At 42.3% G+C, this 21,034-nt stretch overlaps 12 non-coding genes across 12 annotated transcripts; all 12 read right to left on the reverse strand.

The window, feature by feature from the left end:
* Positions 1–16,721: 16,721 nt before the first annotated feature.
* Positions 16,722–16,795, reverse strand: trnai-aau. Its single transcript has one exon. It is a non-coding gene; the product is annotated as a tRNA-Ile (tRNA).
* A 307-nt stretch (positions 16,796–17,102) lies between these two features.
* On the reverse strand, positions 17,103–17,176 carry trnai-aau. The gene has a single exon. It is a non-coding gene; the product is annotated as a tRNA-Ile (tRNA).
* Positions 17,177–17,484: 308 nt separating this feature from the next.
* trnai-aau lies at positions 17,485–17,558 on the reverse strand. Its single transcript has one exon. It is a non-coding gene; the product is annotated as a tRNA-Ile (tRNA).
* A 304-nt stretch (positions 17,559–17,862) lies between these two features.
* trnai-aau lies at positions 17,863–17,936 on the reverse strand. Its single transcript has one exon. It is a non-coding gene; the product is annotated as a tRNA-Ile (tRNA).
* A 302-nt stretch (positions 17,937–18,238) lies between these two features.
* Positions 18,239–18,312, reverse strand: trnai-aau. Its single transcript has one exon. It is a non-coding gene; the product is annotated as a tRNA-Ile (tRNA).
* A 305-nt stretch (positions 18,313–18,617) lies between these two features.
* trnai-aau lies at positions 18,618–18,691 on the reverse strand. The gene has a single exon. It is a non-coding gene; the product is annotated as a tRNA-Ile (tRNA).
* Positions 18,692–18,997: 306 nt separating this feature from the next.
* On the reverse strand, positions 18,998–19,071 carry trnai-aau. The gene has a single exon. It is a non-coding gene; the product is annotated as a tRNA-Ile (tRNA).
* Positions 19,072–19,376: 305 nt separating this feature from the next.
* trnai-aau lies at positions 19,377–19,450 on the reverse strand. Its single transcript has one exon. It is a non-coding gene; the product is annotated as a tRNA-Ile (tRNA).
* A 304-nt stretch (positions 19,451–19,754) lies between these two features.
* Positions 19,755–19,828, reverse strand: trnai-aau. The gene has a single exon. It is a non-coding gene; the product is annotated as a tRNA-Ile (tRNA).
* A 305-nt stretch (positions 19,829–20,133) lies between these two features.
* On the reverse strand, positions 20,134–20,207 carry trnai-aau. The gene has a single exon. It is a non-coding gene; the product is annotated as a tRNA-Ile (tRNA).
* A 304-nt stretch (positions 20,208–20,511) lies between these two features.
* On the reverse strand, positions 20,512–20,585 carry trnai-aau. Its single transcript has one exon. It is a non-coding gene; the product is annotated as a tRNA-Ile (tRNA).
* A 306-nt stretch (positions 20,586–20,891) lies between these two features.
* On the reverse strand, positions 20,892–20,965 carry trnai-aau. Its single transcript has one exon. It is a non-coding gene; the product is annotated as a tRNA-Ile (tRNA).
* Positions 20,966–21,034: the final 69 nt, after the last annotated feature.

Below are 21,034 nucleotides of genomic sequence, written 5' to 3' on the forward strand. Positions count from 1 at the left end.
CTGTGCCAATTTACCTGACACATTGTATGAATGGAAACTAATGTTGGTGTAGCCTACTGTTATTATTTTATTTGTTTTCTATTTATGTTATCCAAAAGTGTCTGGCATGGTCATTTCTCATCAAGATCGGGGGTAAAATAACCCTGCACTCTCTATATTTGAAATGTGTAAATAAATAAAGTCAATCGGGGGGATTGAGTTATTTGTGGAACCTCATGTCGTGGCCTAGTGGAGGCGTGGGCAGTGGCGGCTCCTGAAAAAATTCTCAGGAGGGGCAATTTTTCTGATGATTTAGGTGACCTACACACATTTTTAAAAAGATATGTCCAGCAACAACATGAAGACAGGGGCAGCATATAAGTCAATACCAGAATCATTTATTGACTGATCTCAGGGAGTGCTCCTAATCTCAGCTTGTTACCTGTATAAAAGACACCTGTCCACAGAAGCAATCAATCAATCAGATTCCAAACTCTCCACCATGGCCAAGACCAAAGAGCTCTCCAAGGATGTCAGGGACAAGATTGGAGACCTACACAAGGCTGGAAAATAATAATAATAATAATAAGCCATTTAGCAGACGCTTTATCCAAAGCGACTTACAGTCATGCGTGCATACATTTTTGTGTATGGGTGGTCCCGGGGATCGAACCCACTACCTTGGCGTTACAAGCGCCGTGCTCTACCAGCTGAGCTACAGAAAGTGGATACTCATGGATGCGCATCGCAATTGTAAAATGTAAACACAATTGGAGACACCACGTCATTTTTGGAGACATGTTATTGACAGTAAACTATTGTAGATGCGACTGCTAACTAAATAAAACATTTTAGCTGGCTAGCTAATCATCTTAGCTAAATGTGGGGCAAACAATTCAGTTATTTACCGTTAATTTGAGGGATTGGGGTGAAAGAAATCGAGTTACATAGTGATACTTTACGATATACTGTATTGACAATATCGCAATATAACCATATCCACCCTGTCCAAAGTCTCTACTTGGTCTCAGTTCTCCAGTAAACTTGTGATTATCAACACTAACCTCATCGTTGTGGCGGCGGACAGCTAGCCTGTATCCCTCATCCAGTTGAGTGGCAATGTTATTTTTTCGTTCGTACCATTTTTTGGAAAATCCTCGGTGTAGGACCCCCTTTAGTAGAAACCTGTTGAATTATTAAATTTGGTCTGGGAGGTCCTAATTGTTTCGTGCCAATTTATCTTCATTTGTTCGGCCGACAAAAAGGAAATTCTTTCAAAGACACAATCGAGTTGCACTGAAGCCTAGCCATGTTGATAGTAGTAGTGAATTGATTGACGCTGCTACCCTCTCTTTTCTTAGTTACGTTCATGTGACGAAAGCCGTAAGTGCAAGCCCACAGACACCCATTGAGATTGTATTGAAGGCTCTGAAATTTGAAAAATAGATTTTACATGGGAGTCTATGACAGAAGTTCTGGGCGATTTTCAATCTGACTGAAATCGCCCCAAAAAGGGGGTGGAGCCATTTGAAGCACGACTTTAGCCTGATTCGACATTTAGTGGCAGTGTGGCACTGTGGCAGATCAGACGTATAGATTACAACACTGATAACTACTGTTGCCGTGATATAATTGATTAGAAAAAAAATCCCTTCCTTTTCCCGTTTGGCAGTGCGTCGCCCATATCGCCCTATTGAACAGGCCGTCCCTGGGCGTGGGTCAGAATTGAACCCACGCCGACACTGTATGCTTATATGTGCGCGGCCACGCTGAATGCAGCGGCCCTAACCGCTAGGCCACTCCAGGATATGATTGAACTTCATTTTGACCTTAGCATACACTTGACACTTGTATGTCGTAGGCTAGTGGAGACCAATATCTATATTGTTATTAAGCTATGTAAAACAATGGTTGTTGATGTGTATGGCATTTTTGTACATTTTGTCCAATGTTGCAGTAATAGGACCTAGGCCTAGCGTTTGAGTGAGCAAGAGAGACAATTATGTTGATAACAAGCCCTGATCCCTGTGACTCGACTGCCCCACATGGAGAGAACGAGAACTGCTCTTTTTCAGGGACTCCCAGGGCACATTTTAATTTCCTGATGCAGCAGGAAAATTCTCAGCGACAAAAGAGTGATCAAGTTAAGATCCGACATCTGTAGGGAATAGGGTGCCATAGGGTGCCATACACTACACGTATGCCATACACATCAACAACCATTGTTTTACATAGCTTAATAACAATATAGAAAGGAACTAGACACGGACACGAATTATCTGCTTAGTGTGTTAACACACTATTGGTGGTTTGTTGTGACCAAGTGTTGGTGCTAAACTGTGTGTTATTGGATGCTAGCATGCTAGTTAGCTATGGTGTCATAGTTAGCTAGCTGAATAAAGTGGGTTGAGTCTACTCCTTTAAACATTGAACCGCTGTGGTTCACAACAATTCTGATTTCTAAAGGTGGAAGTTGGGAGAGTTTTTGTTCGGGTGGTTCAGTGAAACAATTATAGTTTCTGAGGTGGAAGTTTTGGTGAGGGAGGCCCTGCTCTCTCTTCTTCCAGATGTTTAGTTCATTTCATTCCGATCTCCTCTGCATTATTGTAGCCATTTGCTACAGCCTGTCAACTATGCCTCTGCCTATCCCTGTTCTCTCCTCTCTGCACAGGCTACACAAACGCCTCACACCGCGTGGCTGCTGCCTCTCTAACCTGGTGGTCCCTGCACGCACCCCACACCTGGAGTTCCAGGTCTCAGGCAGCCTCTGGAACTGCCGTTCTGCTGCCAACAAAGCTGACTTCATCCCAGCCTATGCTAACCTCCAGTCCCCTCGACTTCATGGCGCTGACGGAAACATGGATTACCACTGAAAACACTGCTACTCCTACTGCTCTCTCCTCGTCTGACCATGTGTTCTCGCATACCCCGAGAGCATCTGGTCAGAGGGGGTGGTGGCACAGGAATCCTCATCTCTCCCAAGTGGACATTCTCAATTTTTCCCCTAACCCACCTGTCTATCTCCTCATTTGAATTCCATGCTGTCACAGTCACTAGCCCATTTAAGCTTAATATCCTTGTCATCTATCGCCCTCCAGGTTCCCTTGGAGAGTTCATCAATGAGCTTGACGCCTTGATAAGTTCCTTTCCTAAGGATGGCTCACCCCTCACAGTTTTGGGGGGATTTCAACCTCCCTATGTCCACATTTGACTCATTTCTCTCTGCCTCCTTCTTTCTACTCCTCCTCTTTGACCTCACCCTCTCACCGTCCCCCCTACTCACAAGGCAGGCAATACGCTTGACCTCATCTTTACTAGATGCTGCTCTTCTACTAATCTCACTGCAACTCCTCCATGTCTCCGACCACTACTTTGTTTCCTTTTCTCTCTCGCCTCCTCCAACACTATTTCACTCTGCCCCTACACAGATGGTAATGCGTCCGCCGCAACCTTCGCTCTCTCTCTCCCACTACTCTCTCCTCTTCCATCCTATCATCTCTTCCCTCTGCTCAATCCTTCTCCCTCCAATCTCCTGATTCTGCCTCCTCAACCCTCCTCTCCTCCCTTTCTGCATCCTTTGACTCTCTGTGTCCCCTATCCTCCCGGCCGGCTCGGTCCTCCCCTCCAGCTCCGTGGCTTGATGACTCATTGCGAGCTCACAGAACAGAGCTCCGGGCAGCGGGAGCGGAAATGGAAGAAAACTAAACTCCCTGCCGACCTGGCATCTTTTCACTCCCTCCTCTCTACATTTTCTTCATCTGTTTCTGCTGCTAAGGCCACTTTCTACCACTCTAAATTCCAAGCATCTGCCTCTAACCCTAGGAAGCTCTTTGCCACATTTTCCTCCCTCCTGAATCACCTTCTTGATCCAAACCAGTCAGGTTTCAGGACTGGTCATTCAACTGAGACTGCTCTTCTCTGTGTCACGGAGGCTCTCCGCACTGCTAAAAGCTAACTATCTCTCCTCTGCTCTTGTCCTTCTAGACCTGTCTGCTGCCTTTGATACTGTGAACCATCAGATCCTCCCTCTCCACCCTCTCCGAGCTGGGCATCTCCGGGCGGCTCACTCCTGGATTGCGTCCTACCTGACCGGTCGCTCCTACCAAGTGGCGTGGCGAGAAGCTGTCTCCGCACCACGTGCTCTCACCACTGGTGTCCCCCAGGGCTCAGTTCCTAGGCCCTCTCCTTTTCTCCCTATACACCAAGTCACTTCGGCTCTGTCATATCCTCACATGGCCTCTCCTATCATTGCTACGCCCTGACGATACACAACTAATCTTCTCCTTTCCCCCTTCTGATAACCAGGTGGCGAATCGCATCTCTGCATGTCTGGCAGACATATCAGTATGGAATGACGGATCACCACCTCAAGCTGAACCCTGGCAAGACGGAGCTGCTCTTCCTCCCGGGAAGGACTGCCCGTTCCATGATCTCGCCATCACGGTTGACAACTCCGTTGTGTCCTCCCCCAGAGTCTGCGAAGAGCCTTGGCGGACCCCTGGACAACACCCTGTCGTTCTCCGCTAACATCAAGGCGGTGACCCGCTCCTGCAGGTTCATGCTCTACAACATTCGGAGAGTACGACCCTGCCTTACACAGGAAGCGGCACAGGTCCTAATCCAGGCACTTGTCATCTCCCGTCTGGATTACTGCATTCGCTGTTGGCTGGCCTCCTGCCTGTGCCATTAAAACCCCTACAACTCATCCAGAACGCCGCAGCCGGTCTGGTGTTCAACCTTCCCAAAGTTCCTCACGTCACCCCCTCCTCCGCACACCCAGGCTTCCAGTTGAAGCTCGCATCTGTTACAAGACCATGGTGCTTGCCTATGGAGCAGTGAGGGGAACGGCACCTCTTGTACCTTCGGGCTCTGATCAGTCCCTACACCCAAACGAGGGCATTGCGTTTCATCCACCTCTGGCCTGCTGGCTCCTTCCCTGCGGAAGCATAGTTCCCGCTCAGCCCAGTCAAAACTGTTCGCGTGCTCTGGCACCCCAATGGTGGAACAAGCTCCCTCTCACAACACCAGGACAGCGGAGTCACTCACCACCTTCCGGGAGACATTTGAAAACCCCACCTCTTTAAGGAATACCTGGGATAGGATAAAGTAATCCTTCTACCCCCCAAAAAAAAATTGTAAAGTGGCTATCCCACTGGCTATAGGGGTGAATGCACCAATTTGTGAGTCGCTCTGGATAAGAGCGTCTGCACAATGACGTAAATGTGCCCTTGAGCAAGGCACTTAACCCTAATTGCTCCTGTAAGCGCTCTGGATAAGAGCATCTAGCAAATGACTAAAATGTAAATGTAAATGTATGTCCATTATTATCCCTACCCAGGGGTATTAGTGCAGTAGGCAGGTTCTATATGGATGTTTTATTCAAAGATGTACTGTACACTGAGTGTACACCTTCCTAATATTGAGTTGCACCCACTTTTGCCCTTAGTACAGCCTCAATTCGTCGGTGGTGGATCATTCTTGATACACACAGGAAACTGCAGCGTTGCAGTTCTTGATACGCAAACCGGTGCTCCTGGCACCTACTACCATACCACGTTCAAAGGCAAAGATTTTTGTCTTGCACATTCACCCTCTGAATGGCATACGTACACAATCCATGTCTCAATGTCGTCTCCAAGGCTTAAAAATCTTTCTTTAACCTGTCTCCTCCCCTTCATCTACACTGGATTGAAGTTGATTTAACAAGTGACATCAATAAGGGATCTTAGCTTTCACCTGGATTCACCTTGTCAATTTATGTCATGGAAAGGGCAGGTGTTCTGTAATGTTTTGTACACTCAATGTAGGTGTTGGAAACATAACGATGCATATAAGATGTGGGTTAAGTTACAGTTTTCTCGATTGCATAAGACACATTTCTTGAAAGCTGCTCTCCTTTTCTCTTAACTGTGAACACAAAACCCAATTTTCAAGCTACATTCACAAAACCTCAGACTCTTCTTGCAAAACCAAACTTTCACCTCAAAACAGTTCAATCTGTGCTCAAAACTGAACTATGTTGTCAAATCGTGGCCCGAGTCAATCAAAATAAAAAACACTACTGAACAGTCACTAAACACTAAATAGAAAATAGAAAACACAATGCTCAGGACATGAAGCTGGAGAAATAAATGTTTATTGTTCACTGTAGGCTAAATGCATGTTGCAAAACAAAAAAAAACTGTGCATTTAGCACTTGTACAAAAAAGACAAAACAGAAATCTTGTGCATTTACATGTAGCACTTGTAAAAACAAACAGAAATCTTATGCGTTTGCCACTTGTGTAGCAGTAAGCCCATGTAAAAATAAAGTACAAAAATATACAAATAAGTGCATTACTCAGCCACAGCATCATGTCCGTACTGCAGGCCACAGGACTTCATCCACATCACAGGCCACATTTTGTCTGGCCAGGCAACGGGGGAAGAAAACCCTGGCATGCCGTATCCAGGTTGGCATGCCTCCACACCTATGTCACCACAGGCAAGTCCCATGGCTTGCAGGAGATTTACCCTGGTGTAAGGTTGGCGTCCATATACCTTCCACCGCCATGAGGAGAATAATTCCTCAATGGGGTTTAGGAAAGGGGGAGTACGGTGGAAGGCAGATTGATAAAACCTTGGTTCATATTGTACCACTCTCTCCTAACCTGGAGGGCTCTGTGAAAACTCACATTGTCCCAAACAACAACATAGATGGGATGCTCATCCTGCTGCCCTAACAAAGCATCTGCATGTGATTGAGGAAAATGAGGAGCTGGTGAGTGTTGTAGGGCCCAGGTTGGCATGATGGTGGACAACCCCATGATTGCTGATGGCAGCACATAATGTGACATTGCCACCATAGCTGCCCAGGAACACCAACAATGGCCTGATGGCCAATCACATTACGGCCTCTCCTTCTCCTTTTGGTGAGATTAAACCCAGCTTCATCCATGTAGATGTATTGATGGGGGTCTTTCCATTGCATCCAGTTAAAAAACCCTCTGTAGAAATATATAGTTTTGTAAGTGATACGGAAAGTGATTTAGGCCACTACAGTAAATCACTACTTAGAGTAATCAACATTGAATGTGTCTGGATATATGCCAACCTGTACATACTGGAATCTTTGCTCTTTGACTCTGTCTGAGTTGCGATCAAAGGGCACTCTGTATAGCTGTTTCATGCGCAGTCTGTTGCGCTTGAGGACACGATCAACAGTAGAGAGGCTGACACTGTTGATACCCTCAAAATTTACAGTTTTTCTCAATTGCTAAAACACTAAACCCTATTGTCTGAACCAAATGCTCAGTTGCCTGAACCCACTGATTGAATCAATCACTCTTTTGGCAAAACCATAAGCACTTTTCACCTGTTTAGACATAACTTGCCAACACATTTTCATTGTGATGCACCCGTGCTGCATAATGGTGAGCACAGGTGACAAAAGTCAAACACAATTAGAGCACAGGTGTCACCACTTGAACACAACAACTCAAAATTGATCACACTTGTGGCTAATGATGTGAGGGAACATATACAGTAAGCCAGTTCAGAGAGCACTGGTTTGTAGAGGCCCTACAATGGATAGAAATCTGAGAGGAAGAGTTCGTGTGAGAGGAGGTCGAGGTGGTTCGAGGTGGTCAGCGAAGACAAAGAACAGTAATATCTGATGAAATCAGAGCTACTGTGATTGACCATGTTCTTGTCCATGGTATGAGCATGAGGGAGGCTGGACAAAAGGGTACAACCAAACATCAGTAGATTCGCTGTGTCCACCATAATCCGAAGATTTAGAGAAGAGAACAGGTAATTACCTTTTTTGACATTATAGTACAGTATGTAAATGTTGACAGCAATTACTGTATGACATACTATATACTGTACTACAGTATACTGTAAGTAATATATGTTTCAGTACATCACTGTACCAATGTACTGTAGTATTGTAATGGAGGGTTGGTCTAACTGTTTGTAGGCCTAGTATTCCATGTATATTTTTGTAACTCCATGTTCTCTTTTTGTAGAATTGAAAGACTGACATGGGGGTGGGAGGACAGGTATGTTCCCCCACACCAAGAGACCCAATTGTTGATATGGTCCGTGAGAACAATGCCATTAAACTGAGCGAAATTCAGCAGAAGATCATTGGAGGACCATTTAAATTTTGAGGGTATCAACAGTGTCAGCCTCTCTACTGTTGATCGTGTCCTCAAGCGCAACAGACTGCGCATGAAAACAGCTATACAGAGTGCCCTTTGATCGCAACTCAGACAGAGTCAAAGAGCAAAGATTCCAGTATGTACAGGTTGGCATATATCCAGACACATTCAATGTTGATTACTCTAAGTAGTGATTTACTGTAGTGGCCTAAATCACTTTTTCCATATCACTTACAAAACTATATCTATTTCTACAGAGGGTTTTTCAACTGGATGCAATGGAAAGACCCCCATCAATACATCTACATGGATGAAGCTGGGTTTAATCTCACCAAAAGGAGAAGGAGAGGCCGCAATGTGATTGGCCATCGGGCCATTGTTGGTGTTCCCTGGGCAGCGTGGTGGCAATGTCACATTATGTGCTGCCATCAGCAATCATGGGGTTGTCCACTATCATGCCAACCTGGGGCCCTACAACACTCACCAGCTCCTCATTTTTCCTCAATCACACTGCGAGATGCTTTGTTAGGGGCAGCAGGATGAGCATCCCATCTATGTTGTTGTTTGGGACAATGTGAGTTTCTCACAGAGCCCTCCAGGTTAGAGAGTGGTACAATATGAACCAAGGTTTTATCAATCTTTGCTTCCACCGTACTCCCTTTCCTAAACCCTATTGAGGAATTCTTCCCTCATGACGGTGGAAGGTACTATGAACCAACCTTACACCAGGGTAAATCCCCTTCAAGCAATGGGACTTGCCTGTGGTGACATAGTGGGAGGTATGCCAAGCCTGGATACTGCATGCCAGGGGTTTTTTCCCGTTGTCTGGCCAGACAAAATGTGGCTGACCTAGTACGGAGACATGATGCTGTGGCTGAGTAATGCACTTATTTGTATATTTTCTGTACTTTATTTTTACATGGGCTTACTGTACACAAGTTGGCAAACGATAAGATTTCTGTTTGTTTTTACAAGTGCTACATGTAAATGCACAAGATTTCTGTTTTGTCTTTTTGTACAAGTGCAAATGCACAGTTTATTTTTTTTTGCAACATGCATTTAGCCTACAGGAACAATAAACATTTATTTCTCCAGCTTCATGTCCTGAGCATTGTGTTTTCTATTTTTCTACGTAGTGTTTAGTGACTGTTCAGTAGTGTTTTTTATTTTGATTGACTTAGGGGCACGATTTGACAACATAGTTCAGTTTTGAGTACAGATTGAACTGTTTGAGGTGAAAGCTGGTTTGCAAGAAGTGTCTGAGGTTTTGTGAATGTAGCTTGAAAATAGGGTTTTGTGTTCACAGTTAAGAGAAAAGGAGAGCAGCTTTCAAGAAATGTGTCTTAGAATCGAGAAAAACTGTAAATGGTCCTCAATGATCTTCTGCTGAATTTCGCTCAGTTTAATGGATTGTTATCACGGACATATCAACAATTAGGGTCTTTGGTGGGGAGAAATAGTCTCCCACCCCCATGTGGCAGTCTAATTTACAAAAAGAGAACATGGAGTTAGAAAAAATATATGAATACTAGGCCTACAAACAGTTATGATCAACCCTCATTAAATAACAGTAATTGTACAGTGATGTATGAAAAATATATTACAGTATACTGTGGTAAGTAATAGTATGTATACAGTAATTGCTGTCAACATTTACATATGTATATAATGTCAAAAAAGGTAATTACGTTTTCCTCTAAATTTCGGATTACGGTGGAGCACAGCGCAGAATCTACTGATGTTTCGTGTACCCTTTGTCAGCCTATGCTCATATGGAAAGAACATGGTAATAAGAGTGATTTATGAGATATTAGTTTGTTTGGACATCGACCACCCGACGACCCCCTCTCGCACGAACTCCCTCAGATTTCCTATCCATTGTAGGGCCTCAGAAACGAGGCGAACTGGGCTTATGTATAGTTCCTCACATCATTAGCACAAGTGTGATAATTTTGAGTTGTTGTGTTCAAGTGGTGACACCTGAGCTCAATGTGTTGACTTGTACTGCTCACATTATGCAGCACGGTGCATCACAATGAAAATGCTGAGTATGTTAAACAGGTGAAAAGTGCTCATGGTTTAAAAAGGATTGATTAATCAGTGGGTTCAGGCAACTGAGATTGGAGACAATAGGGTAGTGTTTTAGCAATTGAGAAAAACTAAAGACTAACAATTCATCCTAATAGGAGAATATCTCCCCCCCTCCCTCCATATTTCATGTATATATCTGCATCCTCATTCATGAATTAAACATCACAGAGAGAGAGAGGGGGAGAAGAGAGAAGGAGAGGGAGAGTAGGAGGGAGAGAGAGATAGAGGGAGAGAGGGGAGAGAGAGATGGAGAGGCTGAGAGTTAGAGGGAGAGAGAGAGATAGAGAGAGAGGGAGAGAGGGAGAGAGAGAAGGAGTGAGAGTTAGAGGGAGAGAGAAGCGATAGAGAGAAAGGGAGAGAGGGGAGAGAGAGATGGAGAGGTGAGAGTTAGAGGGAGAGAGAGAGATAGGGCCAGGGCTATGGCAGGGGGACACTGGAGGAAGTAGGTGAGATGATAATGAAATCTGGGGCATTTCGTTGAAAGATCTGAATATGTGAAAGAGGCCGGAGGGAGACCAGGGTATGGAGGGATAATGATCCCAAGCATACAGAAAACGATATGATATAAGCTTGATTTACGTATGTGAAAGTTAATATATTAACAAAATGGTCAGTGGTGAAGAACATTAATGAAATTGCTCGTGTGGTGTGTGTTTCAGTGTCTGGGTCCATAGAGCACCCATCGTGGGAGTGGAGGGAGAGCAGAGATTTGATGAGTTAACCACATCTGCAGGAGAGCAAGAAGTGGGCAAGGCACTGAGAATTGTAAGGAGACTAGTAACAAACCCAAACCCAAAGACCCAAAAATATACCCAAACAAACCAAGGCTCTAGAGAACCCGTCAGCAGTGAGTGGAGTATTAATTTAACTTATAGTAAACCCAACCACTGACTAGAGGTAAATGTATAATTACTTTGTATATCTTTAGAAATAGAGGCCGCATGAAAAGCAGAGTCCTCTGAACTCACTGTTCTCTTCCTTAAAGGTATCGCTGTTCTGATGAACTTGATCAGGCAACTAGGAACTATTAGGATATGGTGTTCACAGTTTGATATTGAAACTCATATGTCACCTTCTATTGCCGTCATCCTGCTCTGTTGAAAACCGATTTCATCTTTCATCAATTTGGGCTCAGGTAACAGCACAATACACAGCTCTGAGAATAATGGTGTGTGTGTGTATGTGTGTGTGTGTGAGAATAATGACAAACCACAATCTCATGGGAATCCATCTGCAGAAACTTCAATAAGCATGTCTTCCCGATTTTCTGGTGCTAGGTGGAGAGTGATTCCTAGCAGACAAAAGCTTTGTTTGATACACTGTTGGCCTGGTTTCTTACACAGTAATGAGAGAACTGACTCCAGGTACAGATTCCAGTATTGCGCACAGTTTAATTGCGAATTGATTGTCAGGAGGCCCCCAAACAGGTGGGCAGGATACATTTAAGAAGATGAAGGTGTAGCAAATTTTAACTGAATGGGATCATCTGATTTTCATGGACTGCACCCCAACTTCGAACCCCCGGAAGAGTAGAGCAGCATTTGATGTATTCTTGTCCTCAAGAAGAGACGCTCACTATAGAGGTAATATCATAATGATGTACTGTATGCTGCCTGGCTCCAAGCTAGAAATCCCCTAGACAAGACAAAGACAGACAGAATATTAAGATATATTTACTTCCATCATGCATTAAGCATGAATTCATTCATATAAAACACAGTGAAGAACCAAATGAGGTTAATGTGAGAGTGGCGGTGAAACTGGCTAGTTAGGTTGCTGTCAGTGATGAAGTGGTATAAAAAAACGGTGAGTAAACGCTGTTTAGTGTGAGTTTACCCTCCACTACACCACTGGTTGCAATGAGAGGATAAGTGGCAAACACACAGAAGAGGAGGCATTAAAGCAACGCTAAGTATTTAAAATGCATTCGGGAAGTATTGAGACCCCTTTACTTTTTCACATTTTGTTACTCCACAGCATTCTAAAGTGGATTAAATTATTAGTTTTCTCATCAATCTACACACAATACCCCATAATGACAAAGCGAAAAAGGGTGTTTTGAAATGTTATTAAAATGTATTAAAAATAAAAAAATAAATATTATTTAATAAGTATTTAGACTTGCTAGGAGATGAAATTGAGCTAGGTGATTTATTGATCATCCTGAGATGTTTCTACAACTTGAGGAGTAGGAAATTAATTGGTGGAATGATTTGGAAAGACACACCTATATAAGGTCACAGTTGACAGTGCATGTAGAGCAAAATAAGCATGAGGTCGAAGGAATTGACCGTGAGAGCTCTGAGACAGGATTGTGTGAGGAAGAGGATGGGGAAGGGTAGCAAAACATTTCTGCAGTATTGAAGGTCCCTAAGAACACAGTGGACTCATCACTCAAATGGAAAAAGTGTGGAAACCACCAAGACCTAGTGGGCATGGAAACGCAATCAGGGAGAAGGGCCTTGGTCAGGAGGTGACAAGAACTCGATGGACTCTGATAGAGCTCAGAGTTCCTTGTGGAGATGGGAGAAACCCTCCAGAAGACAACCATCTCGTAGCACTCCACAATCAGCTTATGGCAGAGGGAGATGGGAAGCCACCTCAGGACATGACAGCGCGTGGAGGGTGCCAAAAGGAAAAGACGACATGAGAAACAAGATTCTCTGGTTGATGAAACCAAGATTGAATTGGCGAATGCCAAGCCATCTGGAAAACCTGGAACCAAGGGAAGCATGGTGGGGAGAGGGGGATGTTTTTCAGCGGCAGGGACTGGGAGACTAGTAGGATCGAGGGAAAGATGAACGGAGCACAGCACAAGAGATCGATGAAAATTCCAGAGGTAGAAAACGGGAAGTTCACAAGAAACACCAAGCACAAAGCCAAGACAACGGAGGAGTGGGTTTAGCAACAAGTCTCTGAATGTCTTGAGTGGCCAGCGCCAGAGCCCGGACATGAAACCTGTTTGAACATCTCTGGAGAGACTTGAGAAATAGGGGATGCCCCATCAACCTGACAGAGCTTGAGAGGAATGGGAGAAACACCCAAATAAGTGTAACAAGCTTGAAGAAGTCATACTAAGAAGACCTAAGGCTGTAAAGTGCAAAGGGTTAACAAAGTACTGAGTAGAAGGGAATAATGTAAATGTGATATTTTGTTTTTATTTTTTTATAAATTTTGCAAAAACTTTCTAAAAACCTGTATTTGCTTTGTCATTGTGGGGTATTATGAGTAGATTAATGAGGGGGAAAACAATTATTCATTTTAGAATAAGGTTGTAAGTAACAAAATGTGGAAAAAAGGTTGAATACTTTGCAAATGCACACTGTATCTGGCACACAAACGTATACTGAAAAAAACTACTTCCGTTTTGAACTGAATGGCCATATGACAGTCCCTTCTACCTTTCCTCCCTATCCCCTCCACCCCCTTCCTCTCCTTCATCACCCCCCCCCCCTTTCCCCCTCTTTCATCCCCCCCCACCTCTCCCCTGCACTAGAACCTTGGGGGAGGCACCCAGTGGCGGCCCAGGGTGGTGGGGGAGTGGGTGGGCAGGGAGGAGGAGGATCCAGACCCTGGCAGCAGAGATGATCAGCCCAGTCCCAGGACAACTGAGGTGGGGGGAATAAGTCTGCTTAGGTAAAAGAGAGAGGGTTATGTGAGAGGTGTGGAAATGTGTTAGCTGTGTGTTGTGTGTGTCAGAGGTAATGCCTTAAAGGAGTACATACAGCCAAAAACATTGGAAGTGTTTGTGAATAAAATTGTGAGTTTTTGTTCGCTGGACTTGGTAAAAGATTTTCAGTAAAGTTTTGTTGTATTCAATGAGAGAGGACTCGCTTTATTCAAAAAATTTCATTGAGAAACAAATTAAACATCTTAGTTATATGTAAAATTGCGGGAATAACATCCTCTGCAAAAGGTAAAATTATGAGCAGATTTTTGAGTTATCTTAGATTAATTCAGACTGATTTTGAGGAAGTGTATACCGCTTTAAACCTAAAATGGATAAACAGTAGATGTAATTTTTTCTCATTTTTATAAGAGAGAGGAGATGCTAGCACAACCTGCTCGTCGATCGTAGCCGAGTGGAGGAAGCCGAAAACATATGAGGCGAACCGGCTTGCGAACCGAATCAAGTAAAAGAATTAAAAAGACCTTCGCTTGAAAAAATAGTCCAAAAAAGGAACAAAATCGCTCAAAAAGCATCAAAATATAAAAATCGTACTTTTTCGCTGGGAAGCATGTGAATGCCTTAATTACTCCTCTAATTGTAACAACCAGAGGCCATTATATTAATGTAATGTCAGCTGCAACAGAGAGGGTGACTTGTTTTGGGTCCCAAATGGAACCCTCAAGCTATGAGTCAGTTTACAAAAGGGTGAAAATTGGGGGTTAAAAAAATAAATATTTTTTCCCAACCTTTAGCACAATAAAAGAATATCAGATAGAAATAACACATGCTTTGTGTTATGCATTTTTGAAATTTTAAATGAATTAAAAATTTAATTTAAAGAAAATAGAAAAAGGTATAAAGGAACAACCTTGCAAGTATTTATAAATTTAATTTAATTTAAAGATTAATTTTTGAAATTAGAGTATTTGATAAACATTAAAAATAGTAAAAAATTGATTTTTAATATGATTTTGGTAAAATCTTTCAGTTGAATTTAGATAATTATGAATTTCATTGTTTGTAAATGTTAATGCTGATTGTTTGAATTCAAACGATATGGGATTGAATTACTTAGCATTAATTAATTGTTGTTAGTTAATTAACTGTAATTTTTCTGATTTATTGTGTATGAAATACAGGGTTCGAATAGTGAAATTCATTGTTTAGGAAAAGGTATTCTGAATCCTCATGCTTTATTAATTGAGTATTATATCTAATGGGGCATATGTGATTGATATATATTACTATAGAATCAATGGGGAAAAGACAAGTCTTTCTGTCTGTGGGTCTTTCTGCCTTTTCTACTGAGTTGACCTGTGTTGTTCTTTTTGACTCTCAGAAGAGGACTTCACCTCTCAAAATGTTAGTAATTAATTTAACCTTTCCTTTCTCTTTTCCAGATATTCTTGATATCACAGGCGTCAGTTCATCCCTCTGTACTTTTGACTGTCTGCTGTAAATTTTTTGGTATGTTGGACAGATGTCCCTGGTTTCAAAATATAATTAAAAGATTAAAATATAAATAATGATAAATGTATAGAAGTACAGGATAATAAATAGTAATAAAAGCAGATAGGGGACTGAAGATGGATATGGTTTGTTTTAGTGTAGACATTGCTGTTGGAGGGCTTCACCATTTTTTAAGTAGGTCAACTGGGTGGGATTATGGGGGGCTGGGGGTGGGCTAAGGGTGGGAGGAGAGTGATGGTAAATAAGTGTGTTTGTAAATGGCTTTGGTGATATATCACTGCCATCTAGTGTATAGTGAAGTATGGTACAGTAGAGTACAGTAGAGAAATGTATATAGTAGTAAGCACAATATTACAGTGAGGGCACAGTAAGTAAGGAGGAGAAGTGGAGTGAGAGCACTTAAATTTACAGTAAATACAGTAGTAGAGCACATTGTACATTATATAGGGACAGTACAGGTACAGTAGAGTAGATAGAATGTATAGGGGCACTGGTACAGCACTTACAGTAGAGCACAGTACATTACAGTAGGAATAGTATAGAGGAGGCAGCACAGGCAGTAAAGTAGAGTAGGGAATAGGTTAACAGATAGATGTTTTTAGACCAAATAGATGTCAATGTTTGGCCTGGAGTGTACTAAGTATTAGCACGACGCTCTAACCAACTGAGCTAACCGGCCTTGAGAGTACTGTAGAAATGTGCATTGTAGAAATTTGCGTACCACTATACAAGGTGAGAAAAGACTCACTCGCACATAGTTTTCTAAAAGTCATAGACCGCACCAGAGAAACAGTCGAGAAAATACCTAGTGCTCAGGACGGGTATCGAACAAACAACCTTCGATTTATTAGCAAATCAGCTAACCGGCCTTGTGTGATAAATTGGGAATTTGATTATCTTTATCTCCAAGGCAAAGTCTCAATTTAAAAAAGTTTTCTAAACGGAATAGACAGCAACATAGAAACAGTCGTTAAAATATGTCTTGGCCAGTACGGGTATCGAACCAGCTACCTTCGCGTTATTAGCACTACGCTCTAACCAACTGAGCTAACCGGCCTTGAGAGTACTGTGGAAATGTGCATAGTAGAAAGTTGCGTACCACTATATACAAGGTGAGAAAAGACTCACTCGCACATAGTTTTCTAAAAGTCATAGACCGCACCAGAGAAACAGTCGAGAAAATACCTAGTGCTCAGGACGGGTATCGAACAAACGACCTTCGATTTATTAGCAAATCAGCTAACCGGCCTTGTGTGATAAATTGGGAATTTGATTATCTTTACTTTCTCCAAGGTAAAGTCTCAATTTAAAAAAAGTTTTCTAAACGTAATAGACAGCAACATAGAAACAGTCGTAAAAATATGTCTTGGCCAGTACGGGTATCGAACCCGCGACCTTCGCGTTATTAGCACGACGCTCTAACCAACTGAGCTAACCGGCCTTGAGAGTGTTGTAGAAATGTGCATTGTAGAAATTTGCGTACCACATATACAAGGTGAGAAAAGACTCACTCGCACATAGTTTTCTAAAAGTCATAGACCGCACCAGAGAAACAGTCGAGAAAATACCTAGTGCTCAGGACGGGTATCGAACAAACAACCTTCGATTTATTAGCAAATCAGCTAACCGGCCTTGTGTGATAAATTGGGAATTTGATTATCTTTACTTCTCCAAGGTAAAGTCTCAATTTAAAAAAGTTTTCTAAACGTAATAGACAGCAACATAGAAACAGTCGTTAAAATATGTCTTGGCCAGTACGGGTATCGAACCCGCGAACTTCGCGTTATTAGCACGACGCTCTAACCAACTGAGCTAACCGGCCTTGAGAGTACTGTGTAGAAATGTGCATTGTAGAAAGTTGCGTACCACTATATACAAGGTGAGAAAAGACTCACTCGCACATAGTTTTCTAAAAGTCATAGACCGCACCACAGAAACAGTCGAGAAAATACCTAGTGTTCAGGACGGGTATCAAACAAACGACCTTCGATTTATTAGCAAATCAGCTAACCGGCCTTGTGTGATAAATTGGGAATTTGATTATCTTTATCTCCAAGGTAAAGTCTCAATTTAAAAAAGTTTTCTAAACGTAATAGACAGCAACATAGAAACAGTCGTTAAAATATGTCTTGGCCAGTACGGGTATCGAACCCGCGACCTTCGCGTTATTAGCACGACGCTCTAACCAACTGAGCTAACCGGCCTTGAGAGTACTGTAGAAATGTGCATTGTAGAAATTTGCGTACCACTATACAAGGTGAGAAAAGACTCACTCGCACATAGTTTTCTAAAAGTCATAGACCGCACCACAGAAACAGTCGAGAAAATACCTGGTGCTCAGGACGGGTATCAAACAAACGACGTTCGATTTATTAGCAAATCAGCTAACCGGCCTTTTGTGATAAATTGGGAATTTGATTATCTATATCTCCAAGGCAAAGTCTCAATTTAAAAAAGTTTTCTAAACGTAATAGACAGCAACATAGAAACAGTCGTTAAAATATGTCTTGGCCAGTACGGGTATTGAACCCGCGACCTTCGCGTTATTAGCACGACGCTCTAACCAACTGAGCTAACCGGCCTTGAGAATACTGTAGAAATGTGCATTGTAGAAAGTTGCGTACTACTATACAAGGTGAGAAAAGACTCACTCGCACATAGTTTTCTAAAAGTCATAGACCGCACCAGAGAAACAGTCGAGAAAATACCTAGTGCTCAGGACGGGTATCAAACAAACGACGTTCGATTTATTAGCAAATCAGCTAACCGGCCTTGTGTGATAAATTGGGAATTTGATTATCTTTATATCCAAGGCAAGTCTCAATTTAAAAAAGTTTCTAAACGAAATAGACAGCAACATAGAAACAGTCGTTAAAATATGTCTTGGCCAGTACGGGTATCGAACCCGCGACCTTCGCGTTATTAGCACGACGCTCTAACCAACTGAGCTAACCGGCCTTGAGAGTACTGTAGAAATGTGCATTGTAGAAATTGCGTACCACTATATACAAGGTGAGAAAAGACTCACTCGCACATAGTTTTCTAAAAGTCATAGACCGCACCACAGAAACAGTCGAGAAAATACCTAGTGCTCAGGACGGGTATCAAACAAACGACCTTCGATTTATTAGCAAATCAGCTAACCGGCCTTGTGTGATAAATTGGGAATTTGATTATCTTTATCTCCAAGGCAAAGTCTCAATTTAAAAAAGTTGTCTAAACGTAATAGACAGCAACATAGAAACAGTCGTTAAAATATGTCTTGGCCAGTACGGGTATCGAACCCGCGACCTTCGCGTTATTAGCACGACGCTCTAACCAACTGAGCTAACCGGCCTTGAGAGTATTGTAGAAATGTGCATTGTAGAAATTTGCGTACCACTATATACAAGGTGAGAAAAGACTCACTTGCATATAGTTTTCTAAAAGTCATAGACCGCACCACAGAAACAGTCGAGAAAATACCTAGTGTTCAGGACGGGTATCAAACAAACGACCTTCGATTTATTAGCAAATCAGCTAACCGGCCTTGTGTGATAAATTGGGAATTTGATTATCTTTATCTCCAAGGCAAAGTCTCAATTTAAAAAAGTTTTCTAAACGTAATAGACAGCAACATAGAAACAGTCGTAAAAATATGTCTTGGCCAGTACGGGTATCGAACCCGCGACCTTCGCGTTATTAGCACGACGCTCTAACCAACTGAGCTAACCGGCCTTGAGAGTATTGTAGAAATGTGCATTGTAGAAATTTGCGTACCACTATATACAAGGTGAGAAAAGACTCACTTGCATATAGTTTTCTAAAAGTCATAGACCGCACCACAGAAACAGTCGAGAAAATACCTAGTGTTCAGGACGGGTATCAAACAAACGACCTTCGATTTATTAGCAAATCAGCTAACCGGCCTTGTGTGATAAATTGGGAATTTGATTATCTTTATATCCAAGGCAAAGTCTCAATTTAAAAAAGTTTTCTAAACGAATAGACAGCAACATAGAAACAGTCGTTAAAATATGTCTTGGCCAGTACGGGTATCGAACCCGCGACCTTCGCGTTATTAGCACGACGCTCTAACCAACTGAGCTAACCGGCCTTGAAAGTGATGTAGAAATGTGCATTGTAGAAAGTTGCGTACTACTATACAAGGTGAGAAAAGACTCACTCGCACATAGTTTTCTAAAAGTCATAGACCGCACCACAGAAACAGTCGAGAAAATACCTAGTGTTCAGGACGGGTATCAAACAAACGACCTTCGATTTATTAGCAAATCAGCTAACCGGCCTTGTGTGATAAATTGGGAATTTGATTATCTTTATCTCCAAGGCAAAGTCTCAATTTAAAAAAGTTTTCTAAACGTAATAGACAGCAACATAGAAACAGTCGTAAAAATATGTCTTGGCCAGTACGGGTATCGAACCCGCGACCTTCGCGTTATTAGCACGACGCTCTAACCAACTGAGCTAACCGGCCTTGAGAGTATTGTAGAAATGTGCATTGTAGAAATTTGCGTACCACTATATACAAGGTGAGAAAAGACTCACTCGCACATAGTTTTCTAAAAGTCATAGACCGCACCACAGAAACAGTCGAGAAAATACCTAGTGCTCAGGACGGGTATCGAACAAACGACCTTCGATTTATTAGCAAATCAGCTAACCGGCCTTGTGTGATAAATTGGGAATTTGATTATCTTTATATCCAAGGCAAAGTCTCAATTTAAAAAAGTTTTCTAAACGAATAGACAGCAACATAGAAACAGTCGTTAAAATATGTCTTGGCCAGTACGGGTATTGAACCCGCGACCTTCGCGTTATTAGCACGACGCTCTAACCAACTGAGCTAACCGGCCTTGAGAATACTGTAGAAATGTGCATTGTAGAAAGTTGCGTACTACTATACAAGGTGAGAAAAGACTCACTCGCACATAGTTTTCTAAAAGTCATAGACCGCACCACAGAAACAGTCGAGAAAATACCTAGTGTTCAGGACGGGTATCAAACAAACGACCTTCGATTTATTAGCAAATCAGCTAACCGGCCTTGTGTGATAAATTGGGAATTTGATTATCTTTATCTCCAAGGCAAAGTCTCAATTTAAAAAAGTTTTCTAAACGTAATAGACAGCAACATAGAAACAGTCGTTAAAATATGTCTTGGCCAGTACGGGTATCGAACCCGCGACCTTCGCGTTATTAGCACGACGCTCTAACCAACTGAGCTAACCGGCCTTGAAAGTGATGTAGAAATGTGCATTGTAGAAATTTGCGTACCACTATATACAAGGTGAGAAAAGACTCACTTGCATATAGTTTTCTAAAAGTCATAGACCGCACCTGAGAAACAGTCGAGAAAATACCTAATGCTCAGGACGGGTATCGAACAAACAACCTTCGATTTATTAGCAAATCAGCTAACCGGCCTTGTGTGATAAATTGGGAATTTGATTATCTTTATCTCCAAGGCAAAGTCTCAATTTAAAAAAGTTTTCTAAACGTAATAGACAGCAACATAGAAACAGTCGTAAAAATATGTCTTGGCCAGTACGGGTATCGAACCCGCGACCTTCGCGTTATTAGCACGACGCTCTAACCAACTGAGCTAACCGGCCTTGAGAGTATTGTGGAAATGTGCATAGTAGAAAGTTGCGTACCACTATATACAAGGTGAGAAAAGACTC

This window comes from Coregonus clupeaformis, unplaced genomic scaffold, assembly GCF_020615455.1.
Source record: "Coregonus clupeaformis isolate EN_2021a unplaced genomic scaffold, ASM2061545v1 scaf1789, whole genome shotgun sequence".
NCBI classification, from domain to species: domain Eukaryota; kingdom Metazoa; phylum Chordata; class Actinopteri; order Salmoniformes; family Salmonidae; genus Coregonus; species Coregonus clupeaformis.